Source organism: Cicer arietinum, chromosome 5 (assembly GCF_000331145.2).
Source record: "Cicer arietinum cultivar CDC Frontier isolate Library 1 chromosome 5, Cicar.CDCFrontier_v2.0, whole genome shotgun sequence".
NCBI lineage: Eukaryota > Viridiplantae > Streptophyta > Magnoliopsida > Fabales > Fabaceae > Cicer > Cicer arietinum.
This window is the reverse complement of record NC_021164.2, coordinates 53,186,385-53,208,403: the sequence shown is the minus strand read 5'-3', so window position 1 is coordinate 53,208,403 and position 22,019 is coordinate 53,186,385. Positions and strand designations below refer to the sequence as shown.

Here is a 22,019-nt window from a genome sequence, read left to right as displayed (position 1 = left end):
GGAATTTATCTATTATTATAAGAGCCAAATCTGTTGCAGTAATTACAAATATTAGTAATTTAGCAAATGTTTTTCTAAAATGTCCAATGTTGTAGTACATGATAAAGAATTAAGGATCATTATTAATTGTTTTTTTTTAATGGATTTACTTAATGTGTCTAAGGTAACTACTATACCATAGTTGAAAGTTATTTTTCACTAGAAAAAATAAAATTAGAGACTAAAATTAATAACAATAAACAATAAAATTTCTTTAGGGAAGGAGAGGAGTATAAAACATTGATTTTAAGTTGTTATGACAAGGTTGCATTTTTGTTCGGAAATAGTAATCTTTTCATTTTCACATTAATAAGACCGTTAGAGGTTGTTTTGGAAACATTACTTTTTTTTTTTTTGGTTCTTTTTCGTTTTTCCAATAATAAAGTGGATCATTAAGTTGTACAAAAAAAAAAGTGGGTAATTATTAGTCCTATTGTTGTCGGCTGTAAAAGATTCACATTATAATTTTAAAGAATATGATTTGAATCTTGTATTAAATAGTTGTAAAACTTATTAATATTAAATTATTATTAATAATTTCTCATTCTTCAAATAAAAATAGTGAGTAAAGAAAGTGAATTTTAAATATTCATACCATCTAGAATATTGCACATTAAAATGCTCATATAGAAATTCATAGTATGTAAATTTTCTATAGCCAATGTACAATACAACAATTATAGAAACAATTATATTTTGAAAAATTGATTTCACTCTTTAATCTAAAAGACTCTATCATTGTTGTATTTTATATCAATCAATAATATTCAAACTCATAATATGTATCTTACCGAAAAATTCATTTTGAATGGCGCAGTGAAAGATACTATCTCCATTGCTCCTAATAAGAACTTTCAATTTTTCTTCATCACAATTAATCTCATAAAAAGAGAACAAATACAAAAATGTTTATTTTTGCCAAGAAAGTAAAGCAAGAAACAAAGGCGTCTCTCCTTTCTCATTATGAATGTAATTCAAATAGGTCCTTTCACCATTTTTTCCAATTATACACTCACAAATTTCTTGAAACCCTTGTGATGCTGCAAGGTGCAAAGGTGTGTCCCCTTTCTCATTCTTCGTTTTAAGTGCTACCACATTTCCATAAAATAATATTGAATTAACAAGTCTTCCAACAACACTTTGATTGCCTTCGTTTACTGCCACGTGGAGTGCTGTCCCTCTACTTTCGTTAATGTTTATTGTGCTGAATTTTACATCTAATTCGTATAGTTTCTCAACTTCTTTCCTATTTCCTTGTAGTGTCTGCCAACAAAACTTCACCTCTAGATATTGACACACATATTCAAATAGAGTTAATTAATTGGTTATAATTTTATTTTGGTCCGTTGATGTAAATAATACTGATAAATTCGTAAAAATCTCAAGTTTAAATTCAAATCACCTTAGAATAATGGTGAAGTTAGGACAAATTTTATAGAGTGATCAAATACAAAAAAATCAAAGTTAATATATTAAACTTAATTGATAAATAAAAACATTCACAATTATATTAAAATTCACAAAAAAAACTACTTAAACAATAAAAAAAATCAAAATTAATACTTATATAAAATGTAAATTATATACGAAACAGGAAATAAAAACTAAAAATTAACTATTTAGAAATATTGAATTCGACCGTATTTCAAGAACTTAAATCCATCCATATATAATTAATTATGGGCTAAGCATAATCATAATATGTCTTTCAATGTAATGTTTTCCATTCCTTTCTCCAATTTCTAAAAAGTAATATTTTCTTTTCTCTATAATTTTAATAATTTCATTATAAAATAGGTTATATGTATTATCTGTTTGGTTAATAATAAATCAACAAATTAATTATTCTTGTTGTATTTCTTTGGACCAATAAATTTATATTTGGGGTAGCTAAATACATAGTAGGCTTAAATGAGTCTACCTATTTTGTTAAAAATGAAGTTTTAGTTCATCTATTTCAAAATTTAGTTTTTTGTCTCCCTATTACCAAATTCTTTGTTTTTTTTTTGTCTCCACCATTTTTATTTTTTATTATGTGGCACTCTTATTAATGACATGACTTGGATAAAATAATTAATATATTATTATTATTGTAATTGATTTTATTATTTATTATTAAAAATAGAATAAATAAATTTAAAATATTTTATATAAATATTTTAAAATTTTAAATTATAGTTGGATAAAATAAATATATTTTAATTTTAATTTTTATATATTTTAATTTATAAATAAAATAAATTTATTGTTTTATATCTTTATATATAAATAAAATAAATATTAAAAATTTAACAAATTTGAATATGAAAAATATTATTAAAATATTTTATATAAAATTAACTAAATTTTAAATAATTTATATAAATATTTTAAATTTATATGATTAAAAAATTTGAATAAAAGAAATAAATTTTAAATACTTTAATATATAAAGAAAATAAAATAAAATAATTTTTAATATTTTAATATATAAATATAATTAATAATGACATAGAAAACATTTTATCTAACTCACCGATGTCATCTAAGTTTCACATCATCAAAAATAGTGGAGGGATAAAAAAAATCCTAAGAATTAGTTAATAGAGAGATCAAAAAACCAGTTTTAGAAATGAGATGGTTAAAAGTTATTTTTAGACAAAATAAATGAATCAAAATTGCATTTAAATTTATATATGATTAGGGTAGCTAAACATAAAGATATACTTCCCCTAATCTCAAATATAAAAGAAATTGAGTCAACAAAAAATGTTGTATGTAGTCTAAAATTTGGACTAAATACATCAACTTTTATCAACCAAACTTTCTTATATTCAAGACTAGATGGAGTACTTACTTACTAAAACAAAACAAAGAAATTGGGGTAGCCAAAACTACCCATCAATATAAGAAGACCTTTCTCGCTATTTTAGAAAATGTCTTGTCTAACAATATTAGTATTGTTAGTTGAGTTAAGTCTTAAAAAGTAATTGGTTGCAATTTATTAATAGGAAACATGAATTTCCAACATAAATTTAACACTCAAAAAATGAAATTATAGTATGAAGTATAATCATATTAATTATAGGTATGAAGTATATTCATCTTAGTTCAATATTGATTAATCTTCGTTGAGAATTTATTAGGTATATAAAGTATGTTATTTTTTCTCAACTGCATTTTGTTCGAGTGTACAAATTGAAGATTCAATCTCTAACTATTTATTTAAGATTACAGTCGAGCTCCTTACAACTCAAACCAACCACATGTTGGTCAATGAAATTAGTCTATAATTTTGAAAATTTTAAAATATTTAAAGAGACAAAATTATATAATCATTAATAAATAAAAGAATTACTATTTTCAATAGAAGGGCTAAAAATGAAATTATTCTCCAATTTTATGGATTCTAACAGTTAGGGATGAAGTTAGATATAAATTTTCTAACTCATTTTACTAGTGACTATTTTTAATTAGTCGTGAAAAAGAATTCTTTACCGAGTTCCGTGGTGTCTGTGTTGGCATAATCTCCTTCTTCAATATGAGTCATGATTGTCTTCAAAGGTGAAAATTGAATTGAAGGATGAAGAGACAATGTGACTTTGAAAAGAGAATGTAGTTGAACTTCAAATGTAGTTTATCCCCTATGTTATTCTTCAAATGTAGTTGAATTTCCTGTTTTATACCAATCTCGAATATTTCAGTGAATTTGAAGGATATGAGAATATCAAAAGAAATTTATTCCGAACATGCTTTAGAAACACATAAGCACATAATTTTCTTTAAAGAAGCACATAATTAAAGTAAAAAAGAAAAAAAAATATTCTAAAAAGTTTGCTTCTATATATATTATACAAGTAAAGTATATTATCTCTTACTTTCCACAAAACTCATGAAATACACGCTTTTTCATGGTTATTTTTTTGGGAAGAAAATATAACTTCTTATTTAAGTTTAATCTCTCCTTATTAATTTACTTTTTTTTTCATAATTAAAATAAGAATAAATAATGGAATCTACGGTTTAAAAGATTACAAACTATCTTAATTTAAAGAATAAAAAAATTCTCGAACTCAAAACCTTAGTAATCGTACAGGCTTCTTTTTTTTCTTTGTTCTTAATAATGGTGTATATGATTGTTGCTTATAAAAAAAAAATTGTGCATAATTGGTCTGGGAGTGTTTCAACAGTTCACGAAGAATATTATGGGACTAAATGTTAAAAAGATTTTTTTTAATAATAAAAAATTAAAAAATTAAAAAAGTATCTAACCCTTTTTTTTTCTTACGTGTTTCCCGTAATATCATTAATCTATGATAACAATAATATTATTATCTTCGTGGCAGTATGAATAGGCGGCATTGTACCATGATTTGCTTTATTTTATACTTTTCGGTGGCACCTTTCTTACTTTACTTCCCATTTAAACTTGTACTCTAAAAAAATAAATGCCTCCGTCTTCCATACTTTTGCGAGAAAATGATAAATTTAATTGATTTTATATTTAAAATGAAGTAAATGATGTGTATTTGCAAATAGGGTCGGTCTAATTTATTTGGATGCCTAAAGTGAATTTTAATATAAGATTTAAAATAAATTTTCTAAATTTTGACATGAAATCACTAAATTAATATAACTAATGTTATCTAATATTTCTTTTTCAATTGATTTAATATTGTTGAGACAATATTAAATTTAAAAAAGATTTATATGTTTTAATTTTAAAATATTAAAATTTGAGACTTTTTATTATGTAAATTTCTTTTTGAGGCCTTTTGATTAAATAAAAAGTTTATTTTCCATAGAGATTTAAAACAGTTGCTTTAGTAACTTTATCCTCAAACCAACTCTAATTGTAAACAAAATTAGTACTGCTGGCCAAAACATCAAAGCCTATAAAATCTAATCGATTAATCTCGTCGGTAATATGTGTTTGTGCTTGTTAATGGTATATGTGGTGCTCCACACTTTGGAATAGTAACTAATAAGTTTACTATAGCGTCAAGAATGTTAGGTAACTCGTAATTCAAGTAAAGCATTAGTTGTATGTAATAACTAACTAACTAATCACTCAATTAGTTAGTTAGTTAGATGACAATTAGAATGAATAGGAATAAACCATGTAGAAATAGCACACTCTATTCATTCAATAAATCAAGTCCTACAATTCAAATACTCGTGTATTTTTCTGTTACTTGCACTTGAAGCAACAACTTGAAAGCTAACAATTGGTATCCAGAGCCTTAAGAATTGATCCAAATCAAAGAGGTAAACACAAGTGGAGTGTGATGATTAAAACATGAGTGAAGTGAGGATGAGTTCATGTGCAAATGATGGAAATTTTCCTGCCCATATACCACACTTTGATGGAAGATATTGGGATAGATGGAGAATGCAAATTCAAGCATTGTTTGGATTTCAAGAAGTGTTAGAAATCATAGAAAATGGTTTTGAGGATCTGGGAGCTATCCAACAGAGGAGTAGAGATCAAGTTTTAAATAAAACAAGAAGAAAGATTGTAAAGCTACATTCGTCCTTCATCAATGCCTTGATACAACCAAATTTGACAAGATATCTGATGCAAAAAGTCCAAAAGAAGCCTGATACATTCTTAAGAAGTGTTATTCAGGAGGAACCAAGGTAAATAAGGTGAAGTTATGGACCTTACAAAGGAAGTTCGAGCTGCAGCAGATGAAGGAACAAGAAAAGGTGTCATATATGATTTCAAGATTAAGAACAATCACAAATCATATGGCTGGATGTGGTGATAAGCTGACACATCCCATATTTGATTACATTGTGTGTGCCATTGAAGAATCCAAAGACATTTTAACATTGATGTCTTGAAGAATTGAAGGAAACATTAGAAGCAAGAGAATTGAGAATGGATGAAAGGAATGCAGTGAAGTATGGGAATCAAGCACTCGCAACACAAGTTCATAAGAAAGGAGATCAGAAAAAGATGTGGAAGAAGAATAAATTCAAGAAGTTTGAGGATAGGTCTGAGTCTTCTGGGCTGGAAAGGAAAACATAAGAAAAAGGAAGAGGATGAGGCATGTTATGCATAAGAGGATGATTCAGATTCAGACACAGTCTTGTAGATGGCTACCACGAATGAAGAACCTTATCAATACCAATTTTGGTTCCTTGATATTGGATGCTCCAATCACATTATAGGTCACAAAGAATGGATGATGGATACTGATACATCAAGAAGAAGCAATATCAGGTTTGCTGATGAAAGAACCTTGGAAGCTGAAGGTGTTGGCAACATGGTGATCAAAAGAAGAAATGGCAAGAAAATGGTGATTGAGAATGTGTTGTATGTGCCAGGGATGAGAAACAACTTATTAAGCATAGGCTAGCTGATTCAGAAAGGATTTCAGCTAATTATGAAGAATGATGCACTAGAAGCGTATGATGGACAAAAGAAGATGATATTGAAGGTTCTTCTCTCAAATAATAGAACCTTTGTTATTAACATACAAGTTACAGACATCCAATGGATGAAGGTAGTAAGCTTAGTTGATGAAAACTGGTTGTGGCATTCAAGGTTTGACCATTTGAATTTCAAGAGATTGCAGCAGCTAGGAACCAAGAAGATGATCAGTGGAATTCCTATGATTGATGCTCCTGAGAAGGTTTGTGATGTGTGTATGGCAGGAAAACAATCAAGGAACTTCTTCAAATCACAAGTGCAAGCAAGAGCAAAGGATTATCTTGAAATGGCTCATAGCGACATATGTGGACCATTTGATGTGCCATCATTAGGAGGTAGTAAGTACTTCTTTTGTTGATGAATTTAGTAGAATGTTGTGGATTTATTTGATAAAAACAAAAGATGAAGCACTTGAAATGTTCAAGAATTTCAAGGTGAAAGTTGAAATTCAAAGTGAAAAAATTGTAAAAGTGTGAAGGACAAATGGATGTGGTGAGTATACATCACATGAGTTTGAGGAAGAAACATGAAGTGACTGCCCCTTACACACCTCAACATAATGGACTGACTGAAAGAAGAAACATAACTATCCTATACATGACTAGAAATATGTCGAAGGGAAAAGAATTGCCACACAAATTCTGGGGGGAGGCTGCATCAACTGCTGCCTACATCTTGAATAAATGTCCAACAAAGAATTTGTTACAGCATGATGTAGCCAGCTACATGGATCTGCATTCGAATACAAGCACAAATTGTTTGAAAAATTTGAACGTTACAGAAGTGTATTCGACTATACTTAGGCTGTAGCCAAATACAACTGCGAAGCAATGCAATTTTTCAATTCTGATTCAATCTGGATCATTGCATATGTTCATTAATCCTCTGGGAACGATTGCCATTGATCTGAAGTGATGTCTTAGGAGTATAAATACTTCCTAGTCTCAAGTTTAACAAAAAAATCTTATAACAACTTTATGAAATATTTTGTAAATTATTCAAAGTCATACATTCATATTTCAAATACATGTTTTACATTGTCATATCATTGAGAAATATTCTCTGTTGTACTTGAAATTATATTAGACTGTTATCATTGTACAAAGAAAACATATCAACTGTTATATTATCTTGATTTCAGTCAAAATCATTGTTGTAAAATCATTCAAGTTATTGTGTAAATTGAGGAGAGTGGTGTACTTTCTTCAAGTGTTGTAAACTAGGATAGTGGTGGGCTATCTTAGGAATATTGTTAGAAGTTTGTAACATAAGTCATAGAGTTAGACTTGTACTAATTCTAACAATAGTGGAAAATCTCTTGTGGTGTGCAAGAGGATTGGATGTACCCTTGGTTGAAAGGGAAACTAGGATAAATCGTTGTGTTCTTTATTTTTCTTCCATTTACATTTTACTATACTCTAATCATAGTTAGAAAAATAATCCACTAAGTCTCTAAAAACCAAAAAATTTCTAAACACCTAATTCACTTCCCTTTTAGGTGCGCATCTGCACTAATAATTGGTATCAGAGTAGGTTCTAGAAATTTACTCATCGATTCTTATTCATGGCTTCCGCACAACCAGTGTTTAGAGATGGTTGTAGTAGCAATAAACCACCATACTTTGTTGGAGAACACTATGACTTCTGGAAGATACGCATGCAAACATATTTTGAGGCACAAGGAGATGATATTTTGGATGCAGTAGAAAATGGCCCATATGTCCCAATGACAGTTATCGATAATAAAGAAGAAATAAAGATAAAAGCCTCATGGAATTATGATGACAAAAGAAAAGTGTTGTTTGACAAAAAGGCCAAAAACATGTTACAATTGGCACTTGGAATTGACGAATTTTTCCATGTATCTCACTGGAAAACTGCCAAAGAAATCTAAGATACTCTTGATGTAACTCATGAAGGAACTGTTGAGGTAAAACGTTCTAAACTTAATACTTTACCTCAAGAATATGAATTGTTTCGTATGCAGCCCGGAGAACTTATTCCGGACTTGCAGAAAAGATTTTCTTATCTGACCAACCACTAAACGACGCTTGGCAAGACCTTCACTAATAATGCATTGAACCTTAAAGTTCTAAGATCATTAACAAGGGCGTGGCAACCTAAAGTAACGACAATTTCTGAAAAGAAAAGCTTGTCAAAGATGTCTCTTTCTGAACTTTTCGAAAAACTCTAAGAACATGATATTGAACTTGGAAGACTAGAAAATAATGAAATTCTAGAAAAGAAGCCAAAGAGAATTACCTTGAAAATGGAGTCAAGAAAACAAATAGATGATGAGAAATCAGATGGAGATGAGTACATCACCTTCCTAGTAAAGAAATTTGGTATGTTCCTTCAAAACGATAAAACTTTTAAGAAAAGGAAAACTTTCAGGACGAAGGATCTCTCCACTACAAATCAAAACTTCACTTGTTTTGAGTGTGGCAAGCAAGGACACATAAAAGCGAAGTGTCCAAATTTTGTCCAGAAAACTGTTCTCAAGAAGAAAGAATTCAAAAATGCCTATATAGCATGGGAGGACAATGAAGTCAGGTCATCATCGGATTCAGACAGTGACGAATGTACAAATGTTGCTTTGATGGCATCACACCAATATGACGAGGAAGAAAAGGTTAGTAACAAAGATTCTGCTCATAATAATGATGATAATAATGAATTACTTATTGAGTGTAATGATGCTCAAGATGCAAAAAAAAAAAAAAAAAGAATTACATATGGAATGTAAAATTATGTGCCAAACAGTGTCAACTCAAAAGAAACAAATTTCATATCTTAAAGAGAAAATGGACACTATGGAAAAATACTTTGAAAAATTAAAACATAATTCTACATGTAATAAGTGTGATTCTGTTTCTTTTAAAATTATCCAACTAAAGAGAGTCATTGAAAAATATGAAAAGGGACAAGTTGGATTGGAGAATATTCTTAATATGAAAAGATATTCCAATGACAAGAGTGACCTTGGTTATTCAAAATTTGATAAACCAAGTATTAATAAAACTATCTTTGTTAAGGCAAATGACCAATCAAACAAAGAGAAAGTTATAGTTGTGCAAAATGATCATCATTCTTCTAAGAAGAATTGTGTTCAAAAGAATTCTCATATGGCTACATATAGAAGTAAATCTACTCCTACATGGTTTTGTAAGACCCTTAATTTTTAATCCTAATTTATGCAATTTTATGGTATATTCTGAGTTAAATGACAAAAATATATTTTTGGTGACCCGATTAAAATTATTCGTCGATGAATAATTTAGTTTAATTACGGTGAACCTTTTGCCGAAGAATTTTTTTTTTTTGAGATGTAGGGTTTTTCAGAAAAATTCATCTGCCGATTGAATTGCGGCGAAAGTAGATATTTATCTAAAAAAATGGTTTAAGATGTGATGCGATGGGATGGTAATAATGATGATGACTTTATAAAATATCTATATAATTAGATATTTGTTGGAGTTGGTTTTAATTATTATATATATATATATATATATATATATATATATATATATATATATATATAGTTGAAAGAAAGAGAAACCGAAAAACATTTTCTCCCTTTTCAGCCTTGCCTTCGTCTTCTTCTTCTTTTTGTTTCGAAAATATTAGTGTTGGTGGTTTTCAAAACCGCAAAACACAAACCTCCACTTTTCTTCAACTTCTAAGCTTCGTTTCGAGAAGTGACAGAAGGGAAAGTTGCTCATCTACATGCTAGGTGCTAGTGAGCCAACTTTGGAAGCGAAGACGCGAGCAAAGTTTTTACGGTAATTAATCACGGTACCGTAATCGGTTGTTAAAGCTACCGTTGAGGTAAGGGCTCCTTCCAAACTTTTAGTTTGCATTTAGGACCTTATATGTAAATTTGTGGAAAATAAGTTTGATGCGTTTGAGGTATATTTGTGGAAAAATGAATTTAATTCAATTTATGAAGGAATTAGTGGAATTTGAATTTGATGTGTTTGATGTGTGGTTTGTGGTGATTCATGTTTGGTGTGATTGATGTGTTCATAATTAATATTATGAATTTTCGGAGAAGAAGTTTATGTGAATTGGTGGAAAATGAATTTAATTCAATTTATGTATCGATTGAATTTGGAAATGTGATTTATGTGAATTAGTGAAATTTGAATTTGATGTGTTTGAGGTGTGGTTTGTGGTGATTCATGTTTGGTGTGATTGATGTGTTCATAATTAATATTATGAATTTTTGAAGAAGAAATTTATGTGAATTGGTTGAAAATGAATTTAATTCAATTTTTGTATGGATTGAATTTGGAGATGTGATTTATGTGTGTTTGTGGAAATTGAAATTGGTGTGAATAAATATGCTTGAGTATGCTCTGTGTTGTATTTGAAAAATCATTAGTGTTAAATAAGTATTAAAAATGGGGAATCTTTTAATAAGTGCATTTACTTAATGGTTGTGGTGAAAAGAGTCAGAGTATGCTCATGCATTTCATTGTACATGGTGACCGGATGGGTCATGGTGATAGTGGTGACCAGATGGGCCACGAGATGATGCCATGTGATTTGTTGGTTCATCTTATCCCTACGGGGATTATCACGTCGTGCTGATCTGTGAGAGATTGCACTCTAGAATGTGCTGATCTATGAACGATTGCACTCTAGAAAACAGTGTAAGGCATGTGATAGGCGACACTTTAGTAAATCGTTCGGGCCTGTGATGGGTGGCACCTTGGTAATTAGTACAAGGCCTGTGATATGCGGAACAATTATGATTTACGCCCCTTCGAGGAGGGTTTTGGTTGGAATTCCAGAATCATGCATTTTGGCATATACGCATTGCATTAGGGTGCTTGGCACGCGAGTCATGTTTGTTATACTATGATGATTGTATAAACATACTCGGTTGTTGTTTGTGATTGTGTCGTAATTGCTAAGTGTGATGATTGACATTGTGTTGTAAGTGTTGAATGATTTTGAAACGTTTTCAAAACTAAAAATCTGCATTTTTCACAGTTGTATTCGAATACGGCAGGACTGTATTCGAATACGATAGCACAAAGTTTGCTACTGACTTAGGATTTCGCACTTGTATTTGAATACGACAGGACTGTATTCGAATATGTGTAATTGAATACAACATGATTGTATTCAAATACGACATGATAATTTTTGCTACTGACTTATGAATTAGCATTGTATTCGAATACGAGTTTGCTGTATTCGAATACGACAATGCAATTTTGTTAATAACTTCATTTTTCAACCTTGATTATGCATGTTTGACATATGAAAACCTTTTCAGGGTGTATGCTAAGTTGAAAGGTTATTTTGTGCATTTGAAGTTTAAATGTTATGTGATATTTGTTATTTTCGGTTGGTGACCCTTTAGAATTATTGTGGAATTTGGGCTTTGCCCTCAGATGATACTATTATTGTGGACCGGGCATATACCCCAAGTTATTAGAGTGTTGAGTCATGCTGGAATTGCAACGACGTCGAAGATGCAACATAAAGATGATTTTTGGATTGGTAATCGGAAGTAGTGAGACTTGATGCCACTATTGGATCCTCAGTACCCAGTTACCCTTAATTGGATAAATGTTTAGCTTACGATTTTATTTAAGAATTTTATTTATTCCCCCTTTCTTATTTCAAGGTTGTTGTAGCAATGGAACTTATGTATTTGTAACAAACTATTTTAGCCGGTTGTATATTATGATGTCATTATTATTGACTTTTTTTGTTTGTGCTATGACTTGGTATTTTTTTTAATAAGTTGAATTTGTTTTGTTTTGAAAAAAAAAATACATCTGCGCTGTTAAAAATCGGGGTGTTACAGTTTTATTGTGGGTTAAATGGCCACACACTTAATGCTTGTCATTTTAGGAATTTTGGTGTTCCAAATGGGCATTATGTGTGGATCAAGAAATGTACCAATACTCAAGGACCCAAAGCACTTTGGGTACCTAACAAACTATGATCCTGTTTTGTAGGAATACATAAAAGGTACCTCTAATATGTGGTACTTGGATAACGGATTTTCAAAACATATGACTGGTGGCAAAACAAAATTTTCAGCACTTAGTCTTGAAACAAAAGGTTATATGATCTATGAAGATAACAACAAGGGTAAAATTTTGGGCATTGGAAAGGTTGGTGCAACCCCATCTCCTTCAATTGAAGATGTTCTATATGTTGAAGGATTAAAGCACAATCTTATTAGCATTAGCCAGCTTTGTGACAAGGGTTACAAAATAGCTTTCATTAAAGATGAATGCATTACTCGAAATGAGGTATCAAATTAAATCCAGTTTGTTGGCTAGCGATTTAAAAATATTTTTATAATTACTCTTGATGATTTATCCTTGAGAATGAAATGTCTTATGGTAAGTGATAACAATGATGCATGGCTATGGCATAAAAGATTTGCACATATCCATATGGATCATTTAAACAAGTTAGTCAAGCATGAACTTGTTGTAGGCTTAGCAAAGATGAAATTCATTAAGGACAAATTATGTAATGCTTGTCAAAAGGGTAAGCAAACTAAGGTTTTCTTAAAACCCAATAATTTTGTATCAACTTCAAGAACACTTCAATTGATACACATGAACTTGTTTGGTCCATCAAGAACTAAAAGTCTTGGTGGAAATTCATACGAACTAGTAATTGGTGATGATTTCTCAAGATTCACTTGCACCTTATTTTTGGTAAATAAAAATGAAGCTTTTAAAGCATTTAAAAATTATGCCAAACTAGTCCAAAATGAACAAGCAACCAGAATTGTATCATTAAGAAGTGATCACAGAGGAGAATTTTAAAATGCTTCTTTTATAGAGTATTGTGAACAAAGTAGAATCTTCCATAACTTTGTTGCACCAAGAACACCTCAACAAAATGGAGTTGTTGAGAGAAAGAATAGATCATTGGTAGAACTTGCAAGGACCATGCTAAGCGACTCAGTTTTACCAAAATACTTTTGGATAGATGTTGTAAGTACAACTTGTTATGTATCCAACCGAGTAATAATTCGACCAATCCTAAAGAAGACTCCTTATGAACTATATAAAGGTAGAAAGCCAAACATCTCTCACTTTCACATATTTGGCTGTAAATGCTTTGTGCTGAGTAATGGTGAGAAAAATCTTGGAAAATTCGACGAGAATGCCGATGAAGGTATCTTTATTGGTTATTCCTTATCTAGTAAAACTTTTAGAATTTTTAATAAAATAACTTTATTAGTAGAAGAATCTATGGATGTATCATTTGATGAATCTAAACCTTTGAAAAAGGATAAATATATCTCTTGTGACGATGATGATTTTATAAGTGATGATATAAGCAAAGACAATCAAGTTGGTCAATCAATTCAAAAGAATGAAGTCATTATTGAGCATCAAGATCAACATAATGATTTCTCTCAAGAATGGAAAACTCATCGAGATCTCCCCATTGACAACATTATTGGTGATATCAACAAAGGAGGTACTACAAGGCTCAAACTCCAGGATGCTTGTTTGAATATGACATTTGTCTCTCAAATAGAACCTTCTAAGGTAGGTGAAGCACTTAAGGACGATCAATGGATACTTGCCATGCAAGAATAACTAAACCAATTTGAAAGAAAAAAGTGTGGGAGCTTGTTCCAAATCTTGGCAATAAACACATCATTGGTATGAAATGGGTGTTTAAGAATAAACTATATGAAAATGGTATAGTTGTTCGAAACAAGGCAAGGTTGGTTGCTCAAGGATACAACCAAGAAAAAGGGATCGACTTTGATGAAACATTTACTCTGGTAGCAAGGTTAGAAGCAATCCGATTATTACTTGCTTATGCTTGCTCATTGGATTTTGAATTATTTCAGATGGATGTCAAAAGTGCTTTTCTAAATGGCTACATTAATGAGGAGGTGTATGTCAAACAGCCACCCGACTTTGAAGACTTCAAGAATCCTTCACATGTCTTCAAAGTAAAGAAAGCCCTGTATGGTTTGAAACAAGCTCCAAGAGCTTGGTATAATAGGCTAAGTAACTTTCTATGTGAACGAGGATTTGAAAAGGGTAAAGTTGATAAGACATTATTCATTAAAAGGACTAATGATCACACTTTACTTGTTCAAATCTACGTTTACGATATCATATTTGGATCAACCAATAATAAAATATGTGAAGAATTCTCAATAATGATGCAAGGAGAATTTGAAATGTCTATGATGAGTAAGTTGAATTATTTCCTTGGACTTCACATCAAGCAACTCAAGAATGACATTTTCATCAATCAAGCAAAGTATTGTAAGGAACTGTTAAAGAGATTTCATATGGATAGCAGTAAAGAAAGTGCAACTCCTATGGGCCCCGGAACTTATGTAGATAAAGATGAAACTGGTAAATCAATAGATATATCAAAATATCGAGGTATGATTGGTTCTCTTTTATATTTAACGGCCAGTTGACCAGATACCTTCAATGTCTGTTTATGTGCAAGGTTTCAGGAAGATCCTAAGGAATCGCATCTTGTAGAAGTAAATCGAATAATGAAATATTTGAAAGGAACAATCAATGTTGGCTTATGGTATCCAAAAGGCAGTTTATGCAATCTTGTTAGTTATTATGATTCTGACTATGTAGGATCTAAAATAGAACAAAAAAGCACAAGCGGCACTTGCCATATCTTAGGTATTGCATTAGTGTCATGGTTCTGTAAAAAGCAACCATGTGTGGCTCTAAGCACTGCTGAAGTAGAATACATAGTAGTAGGATGTTGCTGTGCACAGATTCTATGGCTCAAGCAATAGTTATGTGACTATGGACTTGATCTCGGATGCATCCCTCTAAGATGTGACAATACTAGTGCTATCAATATCACAAAGAACCCAGTCATGCATTCTCGGACCAAACATATTGACATACGCCAGCACTTTCTGTGAGATCATGTGCTCAAGGGCAATGTTGAAGTAACATTTATGGATACACATAATCAACTTGCAGATATCTTCACAAAGCCTTTGCCTAAAGATGCATTCTATAAGATACGAAGAAAACTTGACATTCTAAATGAAAATGATAACTAATACAAGGTATTGATACTTTGTAAGTCACTTCTTTTTCAAAATCTTGAATCTTCACTTGGTAAGTTGATAGATTTGAATCTTTAATGTATGAATATGTGCCTTATCAACATGATTATGTCTTTTAAATATTGTCTTTCAGTGAAAAATCGAGTTAAAAATTAAATTTTTTTTCTCGTAGTCGAATACACATAGTCTGTATTCGAATACACGTTTCCAAAAAACTCTATATTCAACTACAACCAGTGTGTAGTCGAATACAAATTCAAAGTTTTGCCTATATAAATACGTTTTTGCATTTTTTTAGGTCACTTGCTTAAAACCCAATAGCCGAATACAATTTCTCATTCACTCTCATTTCTCCAAGACTTCATCCAATCTTACATACAAACCTTCCCAAATCTATTCAATATCATCAATTGCATCTAAGATTACTCCCAACTCAACATCAAAACCCCAAATCCCCAACTTTTTCCCCAAAATCTGAAAACTTCAACCTCTTTAATCATTACCATGGATGCACGAAAAAGAGGTTCTTGATCCAAGCATGCTTTAGTGGGTCCTTCAAAAAGGAGGGCGAAGAATGACAATGTTGCAGACCTATCAAGAATACTTCATTCACCAGAAGAAATCGACCGGTTCAGAACCTACTTCTCGGATAAAAAGCTGATAACTCCAAAATGTGGTACATTTGACTCTTTCTTAGCTTTTAAATTTCCTGAGTTACTTAGGGCACAACATTTGGAGGCATTCATTAGTTACAATGGCCCCATATATGTTGATTTAGTTAGGGTGTTTTACTGCAACCTTAAGAAAGAAGGATTTAAATTGGTATCTCAAGTGAAAGGCAAATATATTGAGTTGAAAACTCGTACAATTGGAGAAATTCTACAGGTACCATTTGAAGGTTAGAAATTTAGGCCTGAAAATTTGTGTGAGTGGGAAAATGTGGCCATATATGATGCTTATGTGTCCTTGTACCATTTTGACAAAAATACCATGAAAACAAAACGGGCACATGCTGGTTCTGAATTTGCTAAGTAACGGTATGGTGTTGGCAATTTGACTGGTCATGGGAAGAAGATGCAGAAGAAACAACATCAGATGATGATCACGTTTCAAATTGCATGGTCATGGACAAGCTCAACTCCCTTTAAGCTTTTATCACTACACAGTTTCAGACTGTGGACACCTCCATTAACAACAGATTCCAAAATATTGAGACAACCATTGCCCAGAACCATGAGTCTATGTTGAATGAACTAAATGGCCTGGTTGTCAAGATTGACCACCTTCACCTCCCACTGGATGATAACATGTAGTTGGCTACTATAGTTTATGTTATTCACTTTTAATGCTGTGTAAAACATTTCGCTTAACTTCTTAAATTTGCTGATGTATGAGTTGACATGTTTAACTTTTTAATATGCTTTTGATGCTATTTTCCGTATTTTATGTGATGTTTTTTTTTTCCTATATACTTTGAATGCTTGGAATATTTGTTTGTTGTTTTTCTTCCTTTTTGATCGTGTCAAAAGGGGGAGAAAATTGTATGTTGTTGTTGTTAAAGAATTTGTAGATTTTCAAATTTTCAAAACATAATGGCATGAACTCAAGATCAAAGGGGGAGTAAGCATGCATTAAGGGGGAGAAAAATCAAAACGATCAACACTTTGAAGTTTCAACAAAAACAAGGTTTTGTCATCGTCAAAAAGGGGGAAAATGTAAAATAGTTAGGTTTTTTATGAAGACAAAGACCAAGGAAAGTGATCAAGTTGCAAGTTCAAAGAGAAGTCAACAATCAAGTCAACTACTATCAATATGCTAGAAGACTTATAATTTAAGGTACATGATGCAATCTAATATTGTTATATTTCAAATGCACATGAGAACCTTCTATTTTAGCTTGTGCATCAAAAAAAATTTGAAAGTGTCAAAATGCATGAATAATGTTTGAAAATCAAGTTTTTGACCAAAGTCAAGGTTGTATTCGACTACATATATGTGTAGCCGAATACAAATGAAGTCAGTAGCAAAAACTGCACAACTATATTTGACTATAGCATGTTGTAGCCGAATACAAACTCAAGTTTGTAGCAAAAACTACATATATGTATTCGACTATAGGATGTTGTACCCGAATACAAATACCAAATCAGTAGCTAAAACTACACTTTTGTATTCGAATACAACATGTTGTAGCCAAATACAAAATCAAGTCAGTGGCAAAATTCAGTCATCTGTATTCGACTATAAGGATTTGTATTTGAATACAAGCTTAAAATTTTGAAATAAAAATGAACGTTACATAGGTGTATTCAACTACACTTAAACTGTAGCCGAATACAACTGCGAAGCAATGCAATTTTTCAGTTCAGATTCAATTTGGATCATTGCATATGTTCATCAAACCTCTAAAAACGATTGCCACTGATCTGAAGTGATATCTAAGGAGTATAATCACTTCATAGATTCAGATTTAACTTAACAATCTTAACTTCAATCTTAGAACAACTTTGAACAACTTTCTGAAGTATTTTGTGAATTATTCAAAGTCTTACTTTCATATTTCAAGTACATGTTTTATATTATCATATCATTGAGAAATGTTCTCTTTTGTACTTGAAATTATACTAGACTGTTATCATTGTACAAAGAAAACATATCAACTATTATATTCTCTTGATTTTAGTCAAAATCATTGTTGTAAAATCATTCCAGTTATTGTGTAAATTGAGGATAGTGGAGTACTTTCTTCAAGTGTTGTAAACTAGGATAGTGGTGTGCTATCTTAGGCAGATTGTTAGAAATTTGTAACATAAGTCATAGAGTTAGACTTGTACTTATTCTAACAATAGTGGAAAATCTCTTGTGGTGTGCAAGAGGACTGGATGTACCCTTGGTTGAAAGGGGAACCAGGATAAATCGTTGTGTTCTTTATTTTTCTCCCATTTACATTTTACTATACTTTAATCATAGTCAGAAAAATAATCCACTAAGTCTCTAAAAACAAGAAAATTTCTAAACACCTAATTCACGCCCCTCTTAGTTGTGCCTCTATACTAACATAAAAGAGTTTTAAGTATACAATGACAACAAAATTGACAAAAGTGGAGATCTAGTTCACTTTGCTTTATTTGAAAATATAGAACCTTTGAATGTTGAAAAAGCTATGAAGAGAGGACCCAAGAAGAAAATAATGATAGAAGAAATCAATGCAATTATGAAGAATTAGAGTTGGTCCTTGAGTGACTTACCTCCAAAACTTAAGCAGATAAAAGTGAAATGGGTCTATAAACTCAAGCTAAATCCAGATGGAACAATTGCTAAATAAAAATCTAGATTGGTTGCCAAAAGATTCTTACAAAAGGCAGACATAAACTACTATGAGGTAATAGCATTGGCTTGTGCTAGAGGTTGGCTGATGTACCAGCTTGGTTTGAAATCTGCATTTTTGAATGGATTTCTTGAAGAAAAAGTGTATGTCTCTCAACCACCAGGATTTGTGATTAAGTGAAAGGAGGATAAAGTGCTCAGATTGAGAAAAACTCTATATGGCTTGAAGTAAGCCCTAAGAGTTTGGAACAAAAGAATTGACCCATTCCTAATTAACATTGGCTTCATCAAGTGCACAGTAGAATATTGAGTTTATGTGAAGCATTACACACTGAATAAAGGGCTAGCAATGCTCTTACTGTGCCTGTATGCGGATGACCTGCTGGTAACTGGCAGCAGCAGAAAATAAATTGAAGAATTCAAGGAAATCATGAAAAATGAATTTGAAATGTCAGATCTGGGAAAGCTGACTTATTTCTTAGGAATGGAATTCACTAGGACATAAGCATGGTTTGTGATGCATTAGAGGAAGTATGATGGAAAATTATTTAGAAGATTTGACATGGCTGGCTGCAACCCTGTTGTCACACACATTGAAATCAATGTAAAGCTAGGGAAATAAGTTGAAGAGGAACTGGTTGACACTACTTTATTCAAGCAGACTATTTGTTTCCTAAGGTAGTTGTGCAACACAAGACCTAACATTTTCTATAGTGTGGGTGTCATTAGCAAATTCATTGAGAGTGCCAAGCATTTTCACTGGTTTGCAGTCAAGAGAATCATGAGATACATTCAAGGTACATTGGAACATGAAGACTTAGTAGGCTATCCAGATTCTGATTGGTGTGGAGATAAGAATGACAGAAGAAACACATCATGCTATGTATTCAAATTCATGAAATCTCCAATATCATGGAGCTCAGAGAAGTAGCCAATCATAACATTGTCATCATGGGAAGTTGAATATATTGCTTGCAGCTATGCAGCCTGCCAAGCACTATGGTTGGAATCATTGATAGAAGATTTGAAGATTGAAGTGGGCAAGCCAGTGCCATTGATGATTGACAACATCTCAAACATAAATCTAGCAAAGAATCTTGTATCTCATGGAAGAAGCAAGCACATTGAAACAAGGTTTCATTCCCTAAGAGATCAAGTTGGTAAATGCAAACTTAAGCTCATATATTGTCAAACTGAAATGCAAGTGGCTGACATTATGAACAAGGCGTTGAGGACAAACATATTTGAGAAGTTGATAGCGTTTCAGCAAGTGTACTGAATCGTTGCAAGTAATAATAAAACGGTAGTACCGAGTGTCGAACTCAAGGATTGCGTTTTACTATTGAATTATATTTAGTTACTAAAATTGAACAAAAAGTTCCCAAGTTGATTGATATAATAATTAAAATTGACAGTAGTAGTAAAATTGATCCTTTATAAATTGAGAAAAATGTCAGGGATGAGTTTCACTTCGAATCCAACCTTGGTGTCTAATTTGATCCTAGTTATTGAATTCCTTTATTGAATTATTACCGAATTCTCTTTATTATTCTTGCCCTAATGTCTTAGTGACAAAACCTTTAATTCCAAAGTAACCCCTAATTCCTTAGTAGATTTAAGATTAGAATTAAGCATTACCGTATAGAAATTCTCTTGTAAATTATTGCTTTGCAACTAATTTAATTGGTTTCATGACCTGCACCTATGTCTAGACTACAAATTCATGAATTTCTCATCTCAAGCATTTGTAAAGTCCACTTCCGTTTCAAAATACAAATCATAGAACATTTTAATGTTGATCAAGCAATAAAAAGCATTAAGCATAGAGATGAGAAAAATAATTCAATAAACTCATTCATATAACTAGAAATCAAATCATAAAAATAAGGGTTTCATCTTGTTACACTCATCCCTAACAAATAGGGTTTAGTTACTCATGACAGAGATAAAAGAGATAGAGATTAGAGAAGAATTACAAGAAGGATTCATGAATGATTCTTGATAAAACTGCTCCAATCGCGTTAGAAACAGCCGTCTTTGAGTTTCTATGCTACGGCGCAAGTCTCCCAACTTTCCAAGAGTGAAAAGGATCCTTAAAACAGTAAAAATCTGCATTTTTATGGTTGCTGGTGCGGGTCGCGCGCCCCAGGCGCGTTTGGACGCGCTTCAACGCGTTTGGGCAGTAGCAGATGCTGGAAAAAGCGTTTGGCTTGTGCTCGGGCGCGCTCGGGCGCTCAGCATCTGATGTCCGGCGTATATTGCATTTTTCTCCTCTTTCGAGTCTGAATTTGATTCCGATGTCTTCATGAAAGGTGTAGCTATAGATCTTAGCTTTCATTTGCACTGTGTTTGACCCCAATTGAACATCTTCAACTCCAGATATGGCTGAAATACTCTACATATGTCATGTTGATTTCTCACCAAAATTCAGCACTGCACTAAAACAAAACGCAATGTAAAATTACGACAAATTCCTACTTAATCAACGAAATAAAAACAAAAAACATTTTATCAACTCAAAGAACAAAAATCAACAAAATATATCAAATAAATCATTAATTTAACTAATGATTGAGGATAAATAAGACTAAAATAGTGGGAAAATATGCATATGACGAAGAGTCATCACAACCCCAAACTTAATCTATTGCTTGTCCACAAGCAACAATTAATTTCATATTTGGTCCTGTTAAATGCACACTTAAATTCAATTTCTCAAATTACATCAAACTCAAATTTCAAAGTTCTTGCTACTGCAAAACATTCATCATGCTCTATGGTTGTTTTCAAAAAATACAGACAACAAGATTTGTACACCTTGGCATTCATTCATCAAATTCAACTCTCTCTTCACACAATCTCACCAAAATTTCTCTCAAGTGTTTAGAAAGGTTTATGAATTTATCACTCAAATCCTAGAACATGCATCACGATACCATAGGCTTGAAAAAATTCTAGTTAGCACTCACAATGCAGTAAACACATAATTTTTGGAGGACTTTCGGGTTGTAATGGGGCTTAGGTAAGGGTAGGACATTTTAGGATGGTAGGCTTTACCACTTGGAGTTAGGCATACATTTCCACCTTATTCTACCATTTTTTTTTTCTTCACCTTTTTATTATGGAGATTCTCAGACATTGACAACAGAACCAAGAAGATTCATTTTATTT

At 31.6% G+C, this 22,019-nt stretch overlaps 1 long non-coding RNA gene across 2 annotated transcripts; it reads right to left on the bottom strand.

Moving 5' to 3' along the window:
- On the bottom strand, positions 1-3,697 carry LOC101507114 (uncharacterized). 2 transcript variants are annotated; one of them, XR_012163071.1, is made up of 3 exons: positions 3,517-3,687; positions 831-1,322; positions 1-30 (listed from the first exon to the last, which is right to left on the bottom strand). It is a non-coding gene; the product is annotated as an uncharacterized lncRNA (long non-coding RNA). The 2 variants fall into 2 exon arrangements; XR_012163070.1 differs by lacking the exon at positions 1-30 and having other exon boundaries at positions 821-1,322; positions 3,517-3,697.
- Positions 3,698-22,019: the final 18,322 nt, after the last annotated feature.